Source organism: Nicotiana tabacum, chromosome 22 (assembly GCF_000715075.1).
Source record: "Nicotiana tabacum cultivar K326 chromosome 22, ASM71507v2, whole genome shotgun sequence".
NCBI classification, from domain to species: Eukaryota; Viridiplantae; Streptophyta; class Magnoliopsida; order Solanales; family Solanaceae; genus Nicotiana; species Nicotiana tabacum.
The window spans coordinates 90955026-90981116 of record NC_134101.1 but is presented as its reverse complement, the minus strand read 5'-3'; the positions used below and the strand labels follow the sequence as shown (position 1 = coordinate 90981116).

General features: G+C 39.3%; 1 pseudogene; it reads right to left on the bottom strand.

The window, feature by feature from the left end:
• Window positions 1-15393: 15393 nt before the first annotated feature.
• Window positions 15394-24716, bottom strand: LOC107798093 (plasma membrane ATPase 1-like; annotated as a pseudogene).
• Between the last annotated feature and the right edge of the window lie 1375 nt (window positions 24717-26091).

Here is a 26091-nt window from a genome sequence, read left to right as displayed (position 1 = left end):
TACCTGATTTGGAAGCAAAAGAAAATGAAAGATGAGAATCAGCAACAGTAATAACAGTACAACACAGCAGCAACAATCCAGCAACAGTAACAACCCAGGAACAGAGTTTGCAAACCGGTGGAGTATTAATCCCAAAACAAAGCTTCATATTCAGCCATATTATTGGTGCAATAAAATCGTAGTTGAGCCGTAACAGGATAGTGATGCCCTGTTTCAGAAATGATTACAGCTCCTATCCCGACTCCTTTCATGTTAGCGGCCCCATCGAAGAAAAGTTTCCAGCCAGGTTTTTCCATTTGCTCCATCTCATTGATATGCATTATTTCTTCATCGGGAAAATAGGTTTTTAATGGCTCGTACTCCTCGTCGACCGGGTTTTCAGCTAAATGATCAGCCAGTGCTTGGGAGTAATTCTCATATAGGGCAAAAATCACGTACTTACAAGGTCTTCCAAGCGGAAATCAAAGTTATCATGGCAAGTGAAGGAGCAATAGACCTCAAGGCCAAGGCTAGTGGTTTAAGTCAGGAAAGAACAACATGTGCACTGAGTGGGTGGCAATTGACGTGCTTTGGGATTCATGTGAAACACAAAGGTTCAGTATATGTCAATGCATAAGCACAATGCAACAGATGAATGGTATTGGATTTGAACGGATCAGAGGTATTCTCTATGATAAGGGTGATAGAAAAGTGATCAGTCAATAAAAAGGCAAGGTCTTTCGAGTTGAAATCGAAGTTATCATGGGAAATGAAGGAGCAATCGCCCTCAAAGTCAAGGCCGCAAACCAACCACCATGTTTAAACTCACAAGTTTTCTTTGATTGAAATATGGGTAGGAAATTTTGTTTGTTCCGGAGAAACCCTCCGTGAGGAAAGCAGGTGCCAGACAGGCTCGGCAGTAAGTTTCTAGTACCATCCTGGATGACGGGGTTCAGTAAGTTGTGAGACCCTTGCAAGTGACAAGGTCTGACGAGAGTTTTATTTTTGGGAAGTATAATTTAGCATTTAAGTTTTTCACTTTTGAGATAAGACTTGGTTTTGAAATTTTTCAGGATAAGGGAATTTAGCTTAGAGCTTATTTTGATAACAAAAATTGGTTAACACTCACAGATGTTCCCAATATCAAACTGGGGCAGAAAAATTTCTTTTGTTTTGTCTGTTTTGTTGCAATCAGGAGCCCACCTGGAGATTAAGGGAAAAAATCTCAAGTTTCAAAGGAAAGCGGGTCGAGTTCAGCAATCAGGCGCCCACCTGGATAACAAAGAGAAAGCAATTCAAGTTTCAGAGGAAAGGAAGACAATTCAAGTGTTGGTAATCAGGCGCCTACCTAGAGAACAAAGGGAAAGCAATTCAAGGGTTGGAAATCAGGAGCCCACCTGAAGAACAAAGGGAAAGCAGTTCAAGGGTTGGAAATCAGGAGCCCACCTGGAGAACAAAGGGAAAGCAGTTCAAGTATTGTAAATCAGGAGCCCACCTGGAGAACAAAGGGAAAGCAATTCAAGGGCTAGAAATTAGGAGTCCGCCTGGAGAACAAAGGGAAAGCAGTTCAAGGGTTGGAAATCAGGAGCCCGCCTGGAGAACAAAAGGAAAGCAGTTCAAGTGTTGGAAATCAGGAGCCCACCTGGAGAACAAAGGGAAAGCAGTTCAAGTGTTAGAAATCAGGAGCCCACCTGGAGAACAAAGGGAAAACAGTTCAAGTATTGGAAATCAGGAGCCCACCTGGAGAACAAAGGGAAAGCAGTTCAAGTGTTGGAAATCAGGAAGCCCACCTGGAGAACAAAGGGAAAGCAGTTCAAGTGTTGGAAATCAGGAGCCCACCTGGAGAACAAAGAGAAAGCAGTTCAAGTGTTGGAAATCAGGTGCCCACCTGGAGAACAAAGGAAAGCAATTCAAGTGTAAGAGAGTGTTAGAACAAAGGCATGTTACGAGAAACAGTTCCTCTTTTTACGTTGAAATAAGCATAGAGAAACTTACCACCAAAAGTTAGCTACAAATAAATCAAATCATACGGTCTCTATTTGTCATGAAAGTTATCTGATCAGATCTTGCCTTGCGAGCCAACTCCCTCAGTTCCATCACTTTCTTTTCCTTATCTTTCATCATCAGCTCTTTCAGAAGCTTTGACCGCATTGCAACCCCTCGCACTGAGCCGACGCTGGATGTGAATACCGCTTTGGAGCAGTGAGACATAGTACAGAGGACTATTGGACTCTTAAAAGGGCGGTTAAGGATTTGATTGAACCTGAAAGTATCGTTTTTTGGGATGAAGAAGCTCCTGATGTGATGAATAATTTGTTGCCTGCCCACAACAGCAAGCCAATAGCCGGAATAATTTGTGGATATGAGGAATTTAATCCAGCACTGAAGGCCATTGAAACCATTGCCGAGATAGAAGAAAAGCCAAAATATGATCGCCAAGCATGAAAATTCCCCATCAGACGGGAGTCTCGGTAGCCAGTCTTGTTATCCTTTCTGCGTCTAGATTATCTTAGGGTGTCATCCGAATGTTTACTTTATAGTCTTATTTTCCGATGTAAATCCTTCTATCTTCAAAAATTGAAAAAAAAAATCAAAATAAAAAAAAATCAAATGAAATTAATATTTCATTGTTCAGAAATATCTCTTTTCTTAGTTTTGTCACTTTTCTTATTTTTCTTTTCAGTTCTGTTAAATGCAGATTTCAATAACATGACATGCTTGCGGACTTCATGCCCAGATCCTGAAAAGCTGTCAGACCTCGAAATAATGAATCAAGAATTAGATCGCAATGAAGAGAAGTTTAAGGAAATAAATCAAAGGGTTGGAAAACCTAAAGGAAAATTGGCTCCAGATTGGAAAGATCCATACATAGTAACAAGAGTATTGCCAAAAGAGTGTGTTGTACTTGAGACACACTGAAGAAAATGTCTCTGAAACAACTGTCAATACGAATGCAGTCAAAAGGTACCATGTTCGATCCTCCATACAGTATTAATATTCTCCGGTTGGGATGACAAAGGTTTTCATTCTCGCTACCCAAATACCATTAACCCTTTTGTAAATTATTTGAGCCGGTTACTCTTCTTTGATTACCCTCTTTGGAACCTGAAAGTGTTACAAACAACAAAAAAATGAAATGAAAAATGAAAAAAATAATGAAGAAAAAAAACGAAAAAAAAGAGAAAGATACAAAAAAAAGAGGGAGAAAAGGCAAAGAAAAAGAAAAATACAAAAAAAAAAGAAGTGGAAAAGGAAAAGGAAAAGAAAAGAAAAACAACAAAACAACAAAAACAAAATGTTTCCCTGAATTACGTTCAACTTTGATTCTGAAAGGATACGTAGGCAGCCTCTCTCTGGGGTTCAGTCACACCAAAATAAAAATCTAACTTTCCCCAAAGGTTGAAACTGGGGCAGAAGTTACAATGGTTCGGCGATGATCTCGCCTGAATGGTTCCAAAGTTGTAATTCGATCCAAATTCTTTTTACCCCAAATCCTGTTCAAGTCCTTCCGATCAATCGGTAAGAGATGTTCGAAATTGGAGGATGCAGTTATTTGGATTCGATACTGTCAAAATGAGAGAAATAAAATGAGAGTCTTATTGGTAAAAACCCACACGGGCACCGTAAGGCGATGGTAAGTAGAGAAATTGAAAATGAGAGAGTCTTGTTAGTGAAAACTCTCAAAGAGCACTATAAAGCGATGGTGAGAAGAGAAATAAGATAGGTCAGCTCGTGAAAACCCGCAAAGGGCGCCCCTGATCGAAAAGAGGATCCTCGCAACCATCAGCATCAATAGAGTTCTGGCAAGGTTCCTCGGTTTCAAGGCAAAGTTGTGATGAATTTCTGAGAGTCGGACGGTTTACACAGATCAGGCATCCAGTCAAAAAGACATGTCATGTTCATTGAAGTCCGCATGCATTCCAGATAAGTCCTTCTTTCTTCTCCCCGAAAGGGATTCCTCTCGTTTAAATTCATTATCCTGTCCATTGTTTATTTTTTTTGAATCCCTTTTCGTCTGACTCTATTCCGGAACTGAGACAAAGAAGGGATGGCAAGACTGGTTTACGGGGCTTTTGTTTGACACGAGCTAATGTGCAAAAAAGCACCCAGTCTCGTCAGGGGCATCAAGTTAACCTCGACAGGCTATGGCGGCCGGTGCTGCGAAATCAAAACTCTCAGAAAGAGAAAATCAAATTGAAGTGCCTATAAAGGCAAATGAAGTTGAAAAGGTTAAGTCCTACGTGATAACCGTCTCGGCGAAGATTTGAAAAGCCAAGGGATCCCAAATGCTCTGAAGCTAAAGTTGGAAGAAAGAAGCCAGAAATGAAAGGTCTACGAAGGCGAAATAAAGTTGGAAAAGGTAAGTCCCACGCGACTACCCATTGCATCAAGTTTGAGGAGCCAAAAAGTTCCCCGATGATCCGAAAAAAAAAGAAAAAAAAAAAGAAAAGGAAGTCAGAAAGGAAAGGCTTACGAAGGCAAAATAAAGTCGAAAAGGTTGAGTTCCACCGACCAACCGTCATGGCAAAGTATGGAAAAAACCAGAGGTTCTCTAAGGCCTGAAATGAAATCGGTCCCTAGGAAACGACCAGTAGCAATATAGATCTTCATCAAAGAAGCCAGCTGGAGATCAAGTGACTGAAACAATCAAAGCCACAAAACCAATCACCGTTTCAAACTAACAATTGTTCTTTGTTTGAAAACAGGAAACAGGTGCAATTCAAAAGCAACCTTGCAAGAAGCAGGTACAACCAAAAAGAAACTGCGCAAGGGCTAGAAACAGCTTTGCAGCAACAATCCAAAAAGGGAAGTCCCCTCCAAAATTCTTTCCTGCATTTACTCATTCTATGAAATAAAAAAAAATGATGAAAATGAAAAAAAAAAAGAAGAAAAATTCAAAACCATGGTAGCATAGGGCCTCCAATTAGCTACGTCTTTTCCAACATAGGGTCACATTCCCTAGTCGCTGCCAGCATAACCTGGTAGTCTTTTTCATTATAGGGTTCCACTCCCTAGTTGATCCCCGGCATAACCCGTGGACCTCCCCGGTATAACCCGAAGACTTTTTTCTTCTCCGGCATAACCCGATGAACTTTTCCAGCATAACCCGTGGATCTCCCTGCATAACCCGGGGACTTTTTTCTTTTCCGGTATAACCCGATGAACTTTTATGGCATAACCCATGGACCTCCCCGGAATAACCCGAGGACTTTTTTCTTTTCTGGCATAACCCGATGAACTTTCCCGGCATAACCCGAGGACTTTTTTCTTTTCCGGCATAACCCGATGAACTTTTCCGGCATAACTCGTGGACCTCCCTCGCATAACCTGAGGACGTTTTTCTTTTCCGACATAAGCCGATGAACTTCTCCAGCATAACCCGTGGACCTCCCGGCATAACCCGTGGACCTCCCAGCATAACCCGATGACTTTTTTCTTTTCTGGCATAACCCGATGACTTTCCTGGCATAACCTGTGGACCTCCCCGGCATAACCCAAGGACCTTTCTTTTTCTTTCCCGGCATAACCTGTTGACTTTCCCGGCATAACCCGTGGACCTCCCCGGCATAAACCGAGGACCCTTTTTCTTTTCCGGCATAACCCGATGACCTTTCCCGGCATAACCCGTGGACCACCCCGGCATAACCCGAGGACCATTTTTCTTTTCCGGCACAACTTGATGACCTTTCCCGGCATACCCGTGGACCTCCCGGCATAACCCGAAGTCCTTTTTCTTTTTCGGCATAACCCGATGACCTTTCCCGGCGTAACCCGTGGACCTCCTCGGCATAACCCGATGACCTTTTTTCTTTTCCGGCATAACCCGATGACCTTTACCGGCATAACTCCTGGACCTCCCCGGCATAACCCGAGGACCTTTCCCGACATAACCCGTGGACTTCCCCGGCATAGCCCGAGGACCCTTTTTCTTTTCCGTCATAACCTGATGACCTTTTCTGGCATAACCCGTGGACCTCCCCGGCATAACCCGTGGACCTCCCCGGCATAACCCGAGGACCTTTTCTTTTTCGGCATAACCCGATGACTTTCTCGGCATAACCCGTGGACCTCCCCGGCATAACCCGAGGACCTTTTTCTTTTCTGGCATAACTCGATGACCTTTCCCAGCATAACCCGTGGACCTCCCCGGTATAACCTGAAGACCTTTTTCTTTTCCGGCATAACCGAATAACCTTTCCCCGTGTAACCCGTGGACCTCCCCGGCATAACCCGAGGACCTTTCCCGGCATAACCCGTGGACCTCCCCATCATAACTCGATGATCTTTCCCGGCATAACCCGTGGACATCCCCGGCATAACTCGAGGACCATTTCTTTTTCGGCATAACCCGATAACTTTCCCAGCATAACCCGTGGACCTCCCCGGCATAACCCGAGGACCTTTTCTTTTTCGGCATAACTCGATGACTTTCCAAGCATAACCTGTGGACCTCCCCGGCATAACCCGAGGACCTTTACTTTTCCGGCATAACCCGGTCATCTTTCCAACATAACCTGGCAATCTTTCCAATTTAGGGCCCCAATCCCTAGTTGATTTCACTATAGATATAAGGCTTCACTCCCTAATCTCTTTTCCCAAGGATACACAATCCTGATTTTATTGCTTTCAATAAAGAAGTAGTTTAGAATTTTGTTACAATATCTCACGAAATTTTCCTAGTGAAAACTTGGGTAGAAAAATTTCGTTCGTTTGTTTGTTTTGGTGTCTGAGCAGGTTTTACCTCGAGGCACAGGGTTTGAGACGACCAAAAGAAGTAGTCTCAATCCAAAATAAAAGAAAAAAGAAGAAAATAAAAAGAAGTGAACTCAAAGTACAGAAGCGGAGAAAAGATGTGGACTACTCAAGACGTAATTGAAGTCACAAACTTTGCATGTCCCGCCTTGATCCGAGAAGTTGGAAGAAGATTGAACCAACACCTGCAGCTAACAAGTATCAAGATTCAGATCAGAGTTCGCATGAAGAACCAACCAAGACTCAAGATCAAGCTTCAGAAAACTCATAGATAAGAATCTTGTAACTCGTAGCTGATAGGCTTAGTTAGTTTTTTCTTTTTTGATTTAGATGTAATAACAGGACTGCTGACTGGAACCTCGACGGAACGGCACCTCAATCGGCTCTCCATCTCGACATACTCCATTACCTCATTCATCTCTGAACTACACGTGGCTTGATTCCTTTATAGCCAAGAATATGTAGGCAGCTCAGATACCAGGGCTCGGTCACATTCTCATTTCTTTTAGCTTTCAGTTTTCCTAAATAAGGATCGGGTCAAAAAACCTGTGTAGTTATTCTTTGTCTGAAAACTCTTCGTGTTTCTAGTCAAAGAGGGGCAGTTGTAGACATGTGAATTTTGACCCTCCTCAAGATTTTTCATATGTTAGCACGTAAATATTTAATCCAGGCCTAATATAACTATTTCAACTAATTTTTACTCTTTTACTTTATTTTATTACAAGAAAAATCAAAATTACAAAAATTATTCTATTAATGTTTTGTAGTCATTTTTAATCTTGAAAAATACCAAAAAAATAGTTTATTAACGGTCAATCTTATTTTAATATTTGTTTTACTTAAGTAGGACTAATTAATAAATGAGATCATATTTTAATCTCGTTTTCGAGGAAATAGTAAAACTTGGGCTCGAGCAACCCATCTTTAGGCCTAATTTTTGGACCTAGTTCATAATTACCAAGCCCATAATTTCTAAGCCCATACTCCTAACCTAATCCCTACCCCTATATAATAGTACCTAATCCCTACATAGACCTATACCTAAAACTCTAAGCCTTCTACCGTTTTACCCAAAAAAAAATTAACATTTTCATATCATTCTTACTTTGGCTAGAAAAAAACAAATAGCACGTAAATCCATTGAAAAAGAGAGGACCTAATAAAAAACCAAAAAGTTGGCCTAAAGGACCTAGGACTTAAGCTAGGCGCCGTAATCGACGACCCCACTCCCTGAACCGTCGTCTTCGACCTTTCCCCTCCCCGATTTTTTTCATTTTTGTGAATACAATACGGGAGTGTCAACTGTGGTTGTAAAGAATGTGACAATTAATGATAAATTAAGCTGAGTTAGTGGAGCTCGTTCGAGGTTTCCGGCGTGGTCTTGTTGACAGTTAGTTCCATTCAATTCCATCGGCATTTTTTTTGTCTACATGTAAATAGCAGAAGGCTGTTGATGAATTGGAAGCTATAAAAGGTCCATATTTTCTTTCTTTATTGTTATTTAATCTATGCCTTTAAAGCTTCATTCCACAAGATCCTTATACTTTCAATTTTTTTTTTTCTTAACTCACTAGTTTGGTAGCTATTTTAGATCTATTTGTTCTGTGGGTGTTAATATTAAATTTGTTTTAGTTGTTTTCTCCTTATTTAAAAGCTTTGTTTGTTTATGTGTTTAATTTATTGTAGGTGGGTATTAAGCTTTGTTTATGTTTTCTCCTTATTTTTAGTTCATTTAGCTCACTGATTAGTTTGGATGTTAATTGTTTGAGGTTAATATATTATATCTATTCTGTTTGTAAAACGATTTGTCAGGTTAATGGAGCAAATTAAGAAATAAGAAGTAGTATGGTTTGAAAACTTGAACAATTAAGTGTTTACGGCAGTAAATTGGAGTAAAGGGATTTTGGGGGATATTAAGATTAAATTGGGTTTTGGATTGTTATCTAGATTATTTCTCTACAATAATTTCCATAACCATGGCCCTCATGTAATTAATTTCAACTCTTTAGAAATCGAGGTGTGCCATCAGTCAAATTTTCCATGGCCCTCGTAAACCTTGTTATTAACTTGAAATTGCGGAGTTGCTTTAGGCACGCTATTTTAATTTAATTTCCTTAAACTCGGGTGTGCATTTCATGTGACCCAACTCCAATCCTCAACAACGTTAAATAAAATATGTCATGAATCGCAGGTGCATTTCATGTGGCGTGGTTCAAGGCGTGTTTTAAATAACATTGAATCTTCCTAAAAATGATTAAAAGTGGTTCATAAGTTTAAACTATACCATAGGCTAAAACATGTATTAAAATTAGATAATATGTCAATTATAATGGTTTAAGCAACCGTGCTAGAACCACAGAACTCGGGAATGCCTAACACCTTCTCCCTGGTTAACAGAATTCCTTACTTAGAATTTCTGGTTCGCAGACTTCAAAGGGAAAGTCGAATTTCCTCGATTTGGGATTTTAAAATAAACCGGTGACTTGGGACACCATTTAAAATACTCCAAGTGGCGACTCTGATAAATAAATAATCTCATTTCGAATAATGTCACTTAAATTGGAAAAACTCCCTATCTATACCCTTCGGGTGTGTAAAAAAGGAGGTGTGACAATCTTGACACTTCTTCTTGCTACAACGCCACAATTCCTCAACCCCGACTCACCATGCGAGACCCAAGCACAAAACCACACCGTCCAAGACTAATAAGCCGCTGAATACTCTCTTAAATATTCCTAAAAGCACCACATGCAAAATACTCTCTGAGAAAACTTCCTGCGAATCTAAATCCGTTACCTTTACTTTCCTGATACTGATACATAGAATCCCATAATTAATATAGAAAATACCACAAATCTTGACATCTTCCAATGAAAACTCAGTTTCTAACCACATATACAACTTAAAATTCCCCATTTTCATGTAGAATCTTGAACACATTAGAACCATTCTCGAGAGTCATTCACTCTATTCAAATTGCAATTAGCCTGACCAAACGAACAGAACCACCCGTGCCTCAATATCACTCTGACACCGCTGAGTGTAACCTCATCCTAGAACAACCAAGCCACTTCCTTCTCTATGCACCAAGCATCCATTACCAACAACTCAAGACATTCCGTGGTTCTATACCCTATGTAGCATAATATAACCTCTGTCAAAAATTTTCTTTACTCAAGCCATCCTCGGTTTCAATTTTCGCAAGCCATAACTGATTCACCATAGCACCTAACCGTGCAATCGTCTAATCAATAAAAGTCTCCCCCACTTGGCTCGAAGCCATAGATCAACACACACTCAATAACTCATAACGATTATACTCTATTGATGCCATGATACCATAGTAAGATTAAACTCAAATCTTTTATAAGCTTGTGAAAACACAGATCATTTAGAATTTTAACTCTTCTGCAAATCTCGCATTCCACTCTCGCAACAGTTACACCCACTCTCTAAGCGACCCAATTTAAATTGCAACACATATCTTTCACTTGCAAATGAGATCTTCTAACAGACACATAAGGATCGCACAACCTTAGAACACTTCGCAGGAGACAACCCACCTGCTTTGCCTCTAACTAACATTTCTGTATACCTTCCACCATCATAAAATGTATGCAGTCACTTAGTCTTCCTGAGTCTGAACTCATACCGCAACATGAAATTACTTCACTCACAACTGGGAAACATGAAAAGATCCTTCACATGCCCATAACTCAGGGCTATACCTCGAATCAAGATGGAATTCAAGCATCTAATAGTTCTTCTATCCTATGGTAGACCCTTCTCGTCGCCTCCAAATCATATGGATACATCTCACAGTACTAGCATACTCATCACATAGTTATCCAACTGTCACTCCCACTAGTAGGGACACTTCCGAACATATGAGTTCAAAAACACTTGTTCACACAATCAGCACCTCGGTGCTCAAGCTATAGACAAAGATCTTGCCTCAAGTCCTCCAGACTGGCCCAACATCAACTCACAGAGATCACATCTCGCCTCTCAATCAGGGAATCACAAGCCATCAAGGCATATCTGATATTGAGAGCTCATAAGCGCATACGAACGCATGGAAGGAATTCAAGAGTTACTTTTTAAGCTAAATCAAGGACGCACGATTAGAATTCAAGAATATGAAGTTTTCCTAAAGGTTCTGCAGCCTCTCGAGGATAAATACAGACGTCTCTGTACCGATCCGCGAGACTCTACTAAACCTGCTCATGACTCGTGAGACCTATGTAACCTAAGCTCTAATACCAACTTATCACGACCCTAACCCCAAACCCGATCGTGATGGCGCCTCTCGTGAAGACAAGGCCAGCCAATTAAATCCAATTCAACTTTTAAAGCAGTTAATCAACATAAAAATAGTCTAAACATGATTTAACAATACTGAATAGCGGAAATATCGATAATAATGCGAAAGAAAATCCAACCCGACACAGCCCTAACCGGGGTGTCACAAGTCAAGAGCATCTACTAGGGTATAAATACAATTGAAAGTCTTAAGTGTACAAATACAAACTAATGAAATAAAGAGAGAGAAAAGTGGTGCTACGAACGTCGGCAACTACCCTGCTAAACTCCGATGATTCTGCATCCGACCAGCCAATACCCGCTATCGGGTTCAGAAATACCTGAATGTGCACATAAGGTGCAAGGAGTAAAGTCAGTACTCCAACTCAGTGAGTAATAATCATAACTAAAGTCTGAATGGTAAGAAATCACGTAAAGCATATCAGGATGTTGTATAGAAGCAGTTCAAATCCAGTAAGAATGCAATGAAGCTGTAAAATCTCTTAAAAACATCTTAGCTCAGTTTGAAACTTCTTTGAAAATGACTTTTTCAACAGTTATGCAAATGAATGCAAAACAATTAGTGCAGATAAGCACAGAAATCCGCCCCTCGGTCACAAATACACAATTTAAACAGGTAAATGACAGGAAAATAAGATAAGATAAGCACATAAGGTTCGCCCCTCGGGCAATGTTAGAACAGTACCAGCCCCTCATGCTCAATCTCAGAACAATACCAGCCCCTCGAACTCAATCTCACATCACAATGGGTACCCGCGCTCACTGGGGTGTACAGACTCTGGGAGGGACCCCTTACAGCCCAAGCGCAATATCAAGTCATCTCGTGGCATCAAATCTAGGCCCTCGGCCTCATATCAATCAACAAGCCACCTTGTGGCATACATATCTCAGGCCCTCGGCCTCATAATCAAATCAGTATCTCATTGTTGCGGCGTGCAGCCCGATCCAAAAGTATCCTCACAATACAGGCCATCGGCCTTACTCAGTCAAAAATTACATAAGCCACTCGGGCAATAGTAAAACATGATGCTCAGCCTAAAATATTATTTGAAATATCATTTCAAGTGTTAAAGCAAAATAAACTTGGCTGAGTTTTGAAAATAGCGGAAAATAACATGACTGAGTTCAAGTATAAAATCAAAACAGTGAGGAAATATCAACAACAATCCCCAAAGGGTTCAAATAGCTGGCACTAGGCCCAAATATAACATCCAGCCCAAATAATGATGATAGCAATTAGTTTTTAGTCAAATACGCGATAAAATTATCAATCGGGACGGACCAAGTCACAATCCCCAATAGTACACGACCCCACGCTCGTCGCCAGCGTGTGCCTCACCTCAATATAGCACTACGATGTGCAATCCGGGGTTTCAAACCCTCAGAGCATCATTTACAATCATTACTCACCTCGAACCGGCTAAATCTCTAGCTCGCGATGCCTTTGCCCCTTGAATCGGCCTCCACGCACGTCAAATCAATCCAAAATCAGAACGAGTACGTCAAAATATGCTAAAACCCGAGCCCCGGGCCTACTTCTTGAACTCAGAAATTTTTACATCAATAGATTCCTCATCTTCCCACGAGTCTATGCATATCAAGAATACCAAAATCGGAGTTCAAATGACCCCTCAAATCCTCAATTTAAGGCCTCTTAACTCAAGCCCTAATCCTCCATTTTTAGCCCTTTAATTCATTTAATTTCAGCCTTAATCCATAAAATTCTATCATAGAAATGTGTTTTAGGTCCAAAATCCTTACCTTAATGAAGTTCCCTTGAAATCCCTCTTCCAAATCATCCAAAAGCTCTCAAGCTGAAGTCAAAAATGGTGAAATAACCCAAAATTCGCGAAGGGCTCTTTTAATTCATGTGCCCATGCCTTTTCGCATCTGCGGTACAATGCTCGCTTCTACGGCTAAACCACCGCATCTGCGGTCCTTCACTTAAAACCCAAAATCGCATCTGCGATAGGACTTCCGCATATGCGGCTTCGTAGATGCGGCTATTTGACCGCTTCTGTGGTATCTGCACACCTGACCAAATTTTCGCTTCTGCGGCCAACTCTCTGCTTATGCGGCGCCGCACCTACAGTTCCCAAACTGCAAGTGCGAAAATACCAGAAGCAGCAATATCAGCTGCTGCAACACAATTCCAATTTCTTCGCTAACCATCCGAAATCACCCCGAGGCCCTCGAGACCTCAACCAAACATGCCAACATATCCCATAACATCATTCAAACTTGTTCCAACCTTTGGAACACACCAAACAATATCAAAATGCCAAATTTGCATCGGATTCAAGCCTAAGAATCCCAAAATAAGTAGTACAACAAGAAAATACACTTTTAGAAGCTCTCAAGCACACCCCCCGAGGAGCCTGAGAACATGGAATCTTGAGTTTTCACGAACACCATTAGAGAGCCAACAGAGTTCTGATCATACCCCTAAAAACAGTTCCGGCATAGACCCCTTCACGCGCCTCTACGTGCAGCTCATCTCAAAAGCCTCCGTCGCCACGCGCCGGTGCGTGAGCTGTTTCCACGCCAATTTTCAATTTTTTCTTTTGGGACAGGATACTCAAGGCTTTATTCCGACCACATCCGTCTACCAATTTCTGAATTCCGATAACTTTTACTTTTTTCTGGTGGTGGGGAATCTTTTTCCGTCCAGATTTCAGCTATTTTTCAGTCAGTATCCAACACTTTCTTCCTTCTACCTCCTAATATTGAAGAATATCCTTTTTCGGTGTGATTTAACTCCAATCGAGTTATTCTATTAATATGGATAGTGACAGGATTTATTATCATGCTAGTTTTAAATCTTTTGACATTACAAAAAATTGCTTTAGGTCTGAGGTTTGGTTCGAATGGGTTGAACGCAGTAGGAACCTGATGAGGAAAGCAACTGTAAGCCTTAAAGTCATGAAGTGGGTCATGGAGGTATTTAATGTGGCCTCAAAGGAGCATGGCAGGGCAATAAGGAGGTGGAATATGAAAGATCACTATGCAGAATTTTATTGCACACTTAAGTACAATGAGCATGGAAGGTACATTAGCTTCATTGCTATACAGGGGCAGAGTAGGTATGTCATTATCACACCAGAAGTTACATTAAAGGCGGAGTGGGGAATAATAGCTCAAAAGATACAAAGGTTCATAAATGTCCCAGAAGAAGAGAAGAATATCCATATTGTAAGAAATCCACAACGGGTGTCGTCCTAAAACGAAGTAATCAGAACCAGTTGATGGCCATTAGAAGGGACGAAATCTTCTCCGATCAAATCCAACAATTCCAAAGTCATCATCCCTGAGGGTTCAGAATTATCGGATAAAGATGTGCTGAGAAGGTGCATAGTTGGTAAAGTTCTGACTCCTGCGAAGGAGACTCCAACTTTGAATGATATTAGGAGATGGGCTTGTAACACATGGAAATCTACCTCTGGAGTGAATGTGTACAGATGAACGATTCCAAGTTCTTGTTTGAACTACCTTCAACGAAGGATGCCGAACATGCTCTTAAGGGTGAATGGCATTGGAAGAAGACCAAAGTGATCCTTGAATGGTGGAAACCTACTACTGGTTGTTGTCCTGAAGAGGTGGAGCGTAATTGGGTTTGGATCAGGCTCCTGGGTCTTCCCATTAACTTCTGGTCACAGAAAGGTTTCAAAGCAATAGGTGATCAATGTGGTGGTTGGATTGAAACAGATGAGGAGACAACACTAAAAAACCATTTACACTGGGCTAGAATCAAAGTAAAGGGAGATGGAAGTAAGGTTCCGAGATTTATACAAGTGGACAGCGATGGGTATCTATACAAAATTCCTGTATGGTGTGAAGTTCCGGCGACAGTGATGGCAGCTCCGATTGCCAGTGTAGATGGGAGGAGAGAAGATCTGTTGGTTAATAGGGGTAGCCTCGAAGATGGGACTTATTCGGCGCAACAGTACCTAGGTCACGTGGGCACATCGAATGAAGGGGAAAATTTTAAAAATCCTACTCATGTGCCTGACTCACGTGAGGTGGATGCTGAATCCTTTAAACAAAAAGAAGTTCTGGGCCACAAACAATTAATTCGTGTGGGCCCAATTTTGACAGATCCATCAACTAATTCTAGGTGCAAAGGCCCAACACTAATAACCCAAGTTGAGGAATTAAATAGTGTGGGTCCCAATTCTTTTGATCCTTTATTGAAGATGCAGATGCAGATCCAAGAATTTGAGGGACCACATGTGGCTATCTCTAAAGGCCCAATTGATGAGGATTCTAATGGCCCAACTTCTAAAGACTCTAATGGGCCTATTATTAATAACCTAATAGACATGAGGCAAATTTCTGGACCTCAATTGCCATCTTTGGAAGCATCGATGTTTCTATCTTCGAAGGAGCAGACAGAAGAGATGAAGGAAGACCACTATGATCCTATGCTTTTGGAACTTAGTTCTTCTTCTCCTTCTAATTTCTCTACTCTAGGCATCGAAGAGGACTTGGCTCAGGTTCCTCTAATCTTGCATTTGGTCCAGGGAGATCAACTCATTAAAGAAGGGGATTCTTTGCATACAGATGATGGTAGCAAACAACTGGTTATTTTTGGGGATCCATCTACATGTATTGATGAAGAAGCTATTCCAATTGACATGCAAATTCAAAAGGCAGAAGAAGAAGCTTCACTGTGGGTGCATATGAATGTTATCAAACTAAATAAGCAATTTTGGGTTGATTTTGAAGGGTGTGAAGGGGATGCCATGTCTTTATTCATGAAGATTGACAGTAGAAGGCATAAGAAGATGGAAGATATCACTACCCAAAGTAACACTGTAGTTAAACCAAAAGGTCAGAAGCAATTAGAGAGGTTAAAATCAGGCATCAAATATAAAGATGGGCAATCTAGGGTTAGGGGGAGAGGCACCCTCAAAGTTGATTAATGAAGATTAACATACTATCATGGAACGTGTGGGGATTGAATGATGGGGAGAAAAGGGGTCTTATTAAAACTGCTCTTAATGAATGGAGATGTGATGTTGTAGTTCTTCAAGAAACAAAGATAGAAGGTGATATATCTTGTGTTGCCAGACATTTATGGGGGAGTAGATGGGTGGATTTTGTCAATCTTGAAGCCATTGGTACTAGTGGGGGAATTCTTATCATGTGGGATAAAAGGGTATTATAAGGGGAGTTGATTATTTCTGGAAGTCAGAGTATCTCTTGTAGATTGACTACAATAGACCACAATTTTTCATGGTTCATCACAGGGGTATATGCCTCAAATTCCAGAATTGAGAGGCAAGACTTATGGTGGGAGTTGGCAGCCTCAAGAGGACTTTGTAATGGGACATGGGTGGTCTGTGGGGACTTCAACACAACCAGACACTCAAATGAAAGAAGCAACAATCACCGTCTCACCAGAGCTATGAGAGATTTCTCTAACACAATCAATGATCTACAGTTAGTAGATCCACCACTTTTGGAGGGTTCCTTCACTTGGAACAAAGGGAACAATCAGGGGATTGCTTCGAGAATTGACAGATTTCTTTTTTCCATTGAATGGGATGAACACTTTAGGAATATTAGACAATCTACTCTACCAAGAATCACTTTTGATCATTGTCCTATTAAGCTAACTTGTGATGATTGGGAACAAAGGAAACCTTCATACTTTAAATTTGCAAATTGGTAGTTGGAGGTTGACGGCTTCAAAGAAATGGTTAAAGCTTGGTGGTTATCTTTTGCGGTACAAGGACACCCAGACTTTATTTTAGCAACAAAGCTGAAACTCCTGAAAGCTAAACTAAAGGAGTGGAATGCTGCTAACTTTGGGGATCTAGCAAAGAAGAAGACAGAGCTTTTGAACCAACTAACCATTCTTGATGTTTTGCAGGAACAAAGAAACCTCACTGATGATGAACTGATACAAAAACCCAACATTGCTTTGGATTTTGAGGAAATATCCAAATATGAAGAATCCTCCTGGAGGAAAAAATCTAGAATTCTATGGTTAAAGTAGGGTGATAAGAACACAAAATTCTTTCACAAGATGGCCAATGCACATATGAGATTCAATACCATAGACAAGTTGGAGATTAATGGGATTGAAGTCTCTGATCCAGTAGAAATTAAAAGAGAAATCATCTCCTTTTATAAACAGCTATACTCTGAGTTAGAAGCTTGGACGCCTAATTTTACTCCTCAGAATTTAGCTTCAAATACAGATGAGGAGCAAAGTTGGATTGAGAGGCCTTTTGAGGAACAAGAAGTTCTCCATAGTTTAAAGCTATGTTCCATAGACAAAGCGTCAGGTCCTAATGGTTTTTCGATGGGGTTTTTCATTACATGCTGGGAATTTTTGAAGGTCGACATCCTACAAACTATGGCGAATTTTCACTCTCTTGGAATTTTTGAGAAGAGTTTAAATTCCACATACGTGGCGCTTATACCCAAGAAGAGTGGAGCCAAGGAATTAAGAGATTTCAAACCAATCAGTCTGATTGGGGGAATCTACAAGATTATTTCCAAGACTCTAGCAAAAAGACTTAAGAAAGTGGTAGATAAAATGGTGAACAAGCATCAGATGACTTTTATCAAGGGAAGACAGATCATGGATGTTGCCCTCATAGCTAATAAATGTGTTGATATTAGACAGAAGGAGAAGAAACCAGGGATCCTATGCAAACTAGAAATCGAAAAAGCATTTGATCATGTTAATTGGAGGTACCTGATCAATATTCTGAAAGTTATGGGTTGGGAATAAATGGCTTAAATGGATCTTTTTTTTGTATCAGTACAGTGAAGTTTTCTGTCTTGATTAATGGATCTCCTGAAGGCTTCTTCTCTTCAATGGGGGGTTTAAGGCAAGGAGATCTTTTATCTCCTTTCCTATTTATTTTAGCCATGGAAGGGTTGAGTAGCATGATGAGAGCATCTACTATCAGTGGTTGCTTGAAGGGATTTGAAGTTCAGAATAGAATTAATAGCATGGAGATTTCGCATCTATTGTATGCAGATGATGCTCTAGTTCTTTGTGATGCTAAACCTGCCCAGCTAATGCATTTGAGGCTGGTTCTCACAGTCTTTGAAGGTATCTCAGGCCTTCATGTTAACTGGAGAAAGAGCATATTGGTGACTATTAATGCAGTTCCAAACAGTCCAATTCTAGCTGGCATTTTGGGTTGTGAAGTAGGAAATTTACCAACTAAGTACTTAGGACTATCTTTGGGTTCCAAGAACAAAGCTGCAGATATATGGGAAGGGGTACTAGATAAATGTGAAAAGAAACTTACAAGGTGGAAATCACAATACTTATCCCTAGGGGGAAGGATCATTTTAGTGAGCTCTGTCCTGGACTCCCTACCCACCTACATCATGTCCTTATTTCCTATCCCAGCCAAAGTAAGGAGAAGAATTGACCAACTGAGAAGGAACTTTATTTGGGAAGGCAACAGGGAGTCCAAAGGCTCCCATCTTGTTAATTGGAATACTCTCATATCTAGCAAGAGAATTGACGGTCTAGGCATTAGAAACTTAAGTTTGCATAACAAGAGTCTCTTAATGAAATGGTTATGGAGATTCAATACTGAGAAGCAAGCCTTATGGAGACAAGTTGTCAACTGCAGGTACGAGCAATCAGGACATTGGAGCACCAAACCAGTGAGAACTCCTTATGGAGTTGGCAATTGGAAAGCCATTAGGAATCTATGGGAGGAATTTACAACAAACACAAGCTTTAGGATAGGAAATGGGAGGATGATATCATTTTGGCATGATGATTGGATTGGTCACGAAGCATTAAAAGATCTTTTTCCTGATCTGTTCAATCTCACCACTACGCCTAATGCCTCAGTAGAAGAAACTTGGAACTCCCAGGACTAGAACCTAATTTTTAGAAGGCTTTTCAATGACTGGGAAGTCACTAGAGCTACTGAGATTCTCAAAGTGCTAGAAGGTTTTGTAGGATTAAGTGAGGCGGAGGATTCTCTTACATGGAAAGGAGGCAAGGGCTCTAAATTTACAGTCAAGGTTGCATACAACTATCTATCATCAAAAGGACACCCCAACTATCCTTGGCCTTGGAAAAAGATTTGGAAGATCAAAGCACCATTCAAAGTTATTTTCTTTTCATGGTTAGTGTAATAAAAGCCTGTCTCACTCTAGAAATTCTCCAAAGAAGAGGTATTCAGACCAACTTTACTTGCTTTCTATGTCAACAGGAAGATGAAACCAATGAGCAGCTTTTCTTACATTGTGTTATTACTAGACAACTTTGGCAACTCTTTATAGCATTAGCTGGTATTGTTTGGGTAATGCCCAAAGACACCATTGGCCTGATATGCATCTGGAACAGTATTAGGGGAAGAACTTGTCACAAGGAATGGTGGAAGATTGTTTCAGCGTGGACAATTTGGAAGGAGAGGAATGCAAGATGTTTTGAAGGCAAGAGCAGTTCAACACAGAAAATCAAGAGTTCTTGTATTTCTCTTTTTCATATTTGGTGTAAAGAACAGTTGATAGGTGATGTAGAATCACTACTAGACCTTTTTTATTCTCTGTAAGATTTTCAAGGGTTGTACTTGTAAATATTAGATACCAGCCCCATTTTTTGGGTGTTGAAGAATATAATTGTTACCTTTTTCAAAAAAAAAAGAATCCCAAAATCTTCTAGATTACGCTTTAGATCAAAAACTGAACCAAACCACGTCTGAATGACCTGAAATTTTACACACACATCCCAAATGATACAACAAAGCTACTGCAACTCTCGGAATTCCATTCCGACCTCTATATCAAAATCTCACCTATCAACCGGAAAACGCCGAAATCTCAATTTCGCCAATTCAAGCCTAAACCTTCTACGGACTTCCAAAATGCATTCCAATCATGCTCCTAAGTCCCAAATCACCTAACGGAGCTAACCAGATCATAAAGATTCCAATCCGAGATCATATACAAACAAGTCAAATATTGGTCAACCCTTTCAAATCTCAAGCTTCAAACTGGGAACTATTCTTCTAAGTTTATTCTGATTATCCTGAAAACCAAAATAAACGATTTACTTAAGTCATACTACATTACACGAGGTAAGTCATGCCCGAGAACTGGCGAGCGAAATGCAAAAGCTCAAAACGACCGGTCGGGTCGTTACAATTTTTGACATCTTTCTCGCATCCGCTTTAACATAACATTAGAGCTCTCGTACATAAAGACTAATTTGATGCCCATAGTTTAAGAAGCTAAAGGACAGGCTAAATATAGCAACAGGTAAGGAAGAGCTGATAAATAAATCTATATGGTTGCCAACTTTCTTATTCATAGTTTAATTGCTTTGTACTTCAAAACAATCTAATGTTAGTTATCAGTGTACTACAATCATAACATTGTTCAACTAACTAAAGAAACAACTGATTAATACTACAAAGATATAAGTACCAGTGATCATTTTCACATTCACGCCAAGATTTAAGGCCCTTCTAATTGTCTCTGCACTATCATGCCTTGGCGGATCAAAAAGAGGCATGAGACCAATAAATTGCCATGGACCTCCTCGAGACTCCTTTCTTCCTTTAGGAACTTCCTGTAAAACGTTATTGGCATCCAGTTCAAAATGACAACACAGAAGAAACTGAATGCAAAGAGTTCGTATGGATTAACTAACTGAGAAATCGGAAAACGAATATATATTACCTGATATGCTACTGCAAGAGAACGTAATCCACGCTCAGCAAATTTATCAATGACAGCATGTACCTTGTGCTGTATGTCAGATTTATTGTGTGCAAGGTTCAAAATCTAGAAACCAAGACATTAGCATTGGCAATGCAAACTATCAAGATATGAAATCAGAAGCAGTTTACCCTTTACCTGTTCAGGGGCACCTTTACTGACTCGATGCATTTTGCCTTCACTGTCACGATATGTTAGAGCTGTGCGCTTATCAGTTGGATTGAATGGAAGGAAATGAACTTCTTGAATTCCAGCTCTCGCCTTTTAAGTACATAAATTATAGGGTAGAAGGACAGAGGTTAGATATATAAGGATGCTACTTATAACAAACAGCAAAAAGTTTATATATTGTGAGCACTAACAAAGCAGCCGTCAGCTGATTACCTCTTTTGGATCAGCCAAAATCCCCACAATGGCAGCATCAATTGCATCTTGGTTTTCCACCCGTGAAGCTCTAGCAGCCATTAGAACCACAGTATCAACATCCACTCATTTTGCAAACACCTACACTTGAAAAATGCTTCATTGAAACTTCAGAGGTATATATTTTAGTAACATGACGCCGAGGGGTAGAAAGTCACCGACCTCAATTAGATTCTTGTCAACGGTTAATTTGTTCAATGTTAAGGTTCCCGTTTTATCACTGCACAACACGTCCATGCCCGCCATTTCCTCAATGGCAGTCATCCTTTTAGTGATGGCACCCTGCCGCATTGACAACGAAAATGACACTTCATATAACAAAACCTTCAAAATTAACACAAATTTAATTAGAACCAAATGGACCACTTAGAAAACCAACCTGCTGAGACAAACGGTGGGAGCCAATTGCCATCGTTACAGATAGAACAGTTGGCATCGCAACTGGAATACCTCCGATCAGAAGAACCAGCAAGTTGTCAATTCCTGGACGGTAGTCTCTATGTTGAATGGGGTACATAACAATGATTTCCACGATCATCCCCAAGGCAATGGAACAAATACAGAAGTTCCCTATTGCAGTCAAGACCTAAACAATATAAAGAGGCAAATTCCATTAACCAAAAAAAGGAAGAGAGAGTGCCTCATGGAACTATGAAAGTAATTATTAGACGGTTACTCAGGAAAAAGGAAATTCAATGAGGTCAGCATATAATGAGCAAAATAGAGAATGCAAAAGCAGCCTAGAAATAAACAACAATGCTTACTCCTGTACTTCCAAAACTCTTTTTTCAACTTCAACATCACATACTCTCTTCTTTTTTTTTTTTTTTTGAACTTCAACCAAATATTTATCCAAATTTTGACCAAAAGAACTGGATTTTTAGAGCATAGTCCATACCTTCTGAAAATGCCCGACTTGATTTGTGGAGTCGACAAGGTGAGCAGCCTTTCCAAAGAAAGTATGGACACCTGTGGCAATGACCACTGCTTCAATCTCACCCTGTTTGCATGTAGATCCTGAAAATACTTCATCTCCAGGGCTTTTTGTCACTGGAAGAGACTCCCCTGTTAGAGCTGACTGCAGGACCCAAAAAAAAAAGGAAGAGACAAGAATTTAACTCTAGGAAGAGTAAAGATAAATTTCAGGTATCATACTGGATTTTACACACAGTAATAGCCAGAGGCGGACCCAGTATAGATATGTCAGCTAGTAACGCAAAATCTGGTGTGCTAACTCCGTGAAAACTTAATGATTATGAGTTATTGAACGAAAGGATGTTCAAAAACATCAAAAACTTAGTCAAATAAGATTAAGATTAAAGATTTGTTAAGCAGTCCAAGCAGAGTCTCAGTCGCTTGAATCGACAGACGTTAAATGGTAATGCTTATAACTTAGTTATCAGGACAAAGAAGGTGACTGGCTTCTTGCTAATGGAATATAGCGTTGGTGTTGGGTCTTGAACCCAAATCATCTAGTGAGGGAGGAGCTAAATGCAGCATGTTACACCTTCAAATCATCTAGTGAGGGAGGAGCTAAATGCAGAATGTTAAACCAGCAGGCAATCCATCTATTGTGTTTGAGGGTGCACATCAAAATTATTTAAGGGGTCCTTGACGTATATACAAATATATATATACACGGTTTTTGCCTGAGGATAACGGGTTCCGGTGACCCCTCTACTCTCCATGTAGTCCGCCTCTGGTAATAGCAATCACAAAAATCTGTGTCACTCAACTTTTACCTCTACAACAATACTACTATAACAATACTAAAGTCACAAAACTTTACTCATTATAATAGTAAAGCCACCTTGATGAGTAAAGTTTATTAGTTTTTTTTTTTTGAAAAATTCTTAGGAAACCGATAGTCGCTACCCTTCTGACGCGCACTGGGTAACCTGCTCACTGTGCAGTAGTTCGTAAATCACACAGGAGATATAAACCGCACTAGGCGAGCCCGGTACCACGAGCTCTGGCTGAGGAGGCTGTTGGTGAGGGAAATTGATCTCAGGTCTCCCTTGTGGGAAACCACTCACCCAACCAACTCACTCAACCCTTGAATAATAATTTTTTAGACAAATCCATGTGGTATGCCCACTGGAAACAATAGTTAACACCATATACAATTAGAATTTATTTTAATACTGTGTATTCTAAATTAGAATATTGTGGTATGTTTAATTTGGATACTGTATTCCAAATTAGAATAATATGGTATGATTGAGTTGGATATTATATTCAAAATTAGAATATTGTGGTATATTTAGTTTGAATACCTTATTCCAAATAAGAATATTGTGTGGTATGTTTGATTGAGTACTATATTCCAAATTAGAATACTATATTATGTTTGATTTGAATACTGTATTTAAAATTAGAAAATTATAATATGTTTGGTTTGGATATTGTATTCCAAATTAGAATACTGTACATGTTTGGTTTGGATATTGTATTCTAAATTAGAAAATTGTGATATGTTTGGTTTGGATACTATATTCCAAATTAGAATACATTGTATGTTTATTTTGGATAATGTATTCCAATTTAGAATATTGTGGTATGTTTACTTTAAACATTGTATTCCAAATTAGAATATTGTGGTAGGAAGATTTTGGATGAATAGAGTGTAATACTTTTTGGATATTTGATGTAATTTAATAACTTATGTATATCATGAAGTCTTAAATGGGTATGTTACCCCCCACCCCACCCCCCCACCCCAGCTAATACCACCTGAGTGGTTGGTTGAGTGAACCTTTGATAACTGAGAAATTTTTGAGGGTCGGTGGGGCAAGGTTGAAAACTCAGGTGGATAATGGGTCTTCCTTGTACTCTTATCCACGTAAATTAGGTATTTTGTTTACGCCAGGGATCAAACCCGTTACGTGCACCAAAACCAGACCATCACACATTGCGTTTATACCACTAGACCAAAACCCCAAGCTGTAAAGTTTGTTACTTTAATTTGACAAAAAATTGATTCATGACTTTATTTTTAAAGTGGGTAAAGTTTAATAACTTTACTGTAATGTAAATGTGAAATAATAACATGACCGAAGGAATATTTATAATACATGTTTACCTGGTCTATTTTCAGTGGATCACCATCAAGGAGACGGGCATCAGCAGGGACAATATCCCCAAGTTTAATGCTGATTATGTCACCTGGAACAACAACTGCTGCATCTTCTTCACACCATTTTCCATCTCGAAGAACCTACAACATTTTACTTCATATGTATGATCATAGTAGGAAATTAACTTCTTATAAGTTGAATAATCATTTAAAAAATTAACTCGAAGTACCACTGCATCCGCATTTTTTATTTACCTTAGCTTTGGGAGCAAGACGGGGCCATGAGAGCAGCAGCAGCATTACCAGCATTATTTTCCTCTATGAAGCTAATCGTCGAATTAATCAATAGAAGGGAAATAATCCCAACAAAATCTTGCCAATCAGGTGGCTTCCCCTGCTCCCCAAAAAAAGAAATGATAATTAAAATCAGAAAAAGGACTGGAATTTTTAGTCAGCAGAGAAAACGGGCGGAAATGAAAATGAAATTGACAGAGTAGAAGACATTACGAAGTATTTTTCAAAGTACCTCTTCGCCAATTAATCAAAAAAGATAGGTGGGTGAGGGAGGGAGGGAGCGGGGGGGGGGGGGGGGGGGGACAAATAAAAAAAGAAGAAAAAAGGACCTAAAAGGTAGTCATAAATGTTTATCACAGAAACTAGTTTTATGAGTAACTTGATAGTAAAAATATTTTTACTCCTTCTGTGCATAAAATTTGAACTTTTTAAGTTATGCAAGAATTTTTGTTTGCTGCAGTTTAAGCTTTTATAATATATTACTAGTTACTCCCTCCGTTTCAATTTATGTGAACATGTTCGACTGAGTACGGAGTTTCAGAAAAAATGAATATTTTTGGAATTTGTGGTACTAAACAAGTTAAAAAGGGGTCCAGAGTATTTGTGTGATTATAAAAGCTTCTCATTAAGGGTAGAATTGTAAGTTTAAGCTAAATTGTCTCCAAATTTCGAAAGGGATCATTCTTTTTGGAACGGACCAAAAAGAAAATAGATTCACATAAACTGGAACGGAGGAAATACTATTTTATCAGGTTATCAATTAACACTTATTATAAAAATTAGATAATTTGACTTATTATAATATTTTTTTAATTATTACTTTTATCAGATTATCAAATACTATTTATTACAAAATTACATGTAATTTCCTATAAGTAGTTTGCATAAAAGTTAAACTAATAATTAGAGTTATAGTAACTTATATATGTTGGTAAGTTTCATACTAATAAATTATCCAATAGATAATTACATATAATCATAAATAGAAAAGTGAAATATGGAAAGCTACATACTCAACAAATGAAATACTTTACTAATATAATTGTTATAAAACTATTGAATTATATAACTTAAATTCAATTAAAAAAAGAAGAAAGAAAGAAGAGCTCACTCCTCCATATGCAAGACAAATGGCCATAATTGCTGCAGCTTCCATGACCATGAAAGTGGATTCCACATAAATCCTACAAACTTCAGGAATTTACTTTCCTGCAAATGCCAGAGATGATTCTCAAAGTTAAGTCACAAAATATGTTACGTATTATTATTTCACCAGTTCTATCTAAATACATAAAAGATTATTTATAAAATTAATTTCACACTTATAAATGCTTTTCATTGGGTCGGATGTAGCTTATCAGCTATGTGCCAACCTAACGTAATATTTTAAATACGGAATACGAATATATACGTAAAAAAATATAATTTATTTAATATTCGAAATTTTGAAGGATTAACCAATCAAAATTCAAAATTTGGATTTGCTTCTATTTTTACTACTTATACTTATTAGCTGCTACTTTCCATCAAAT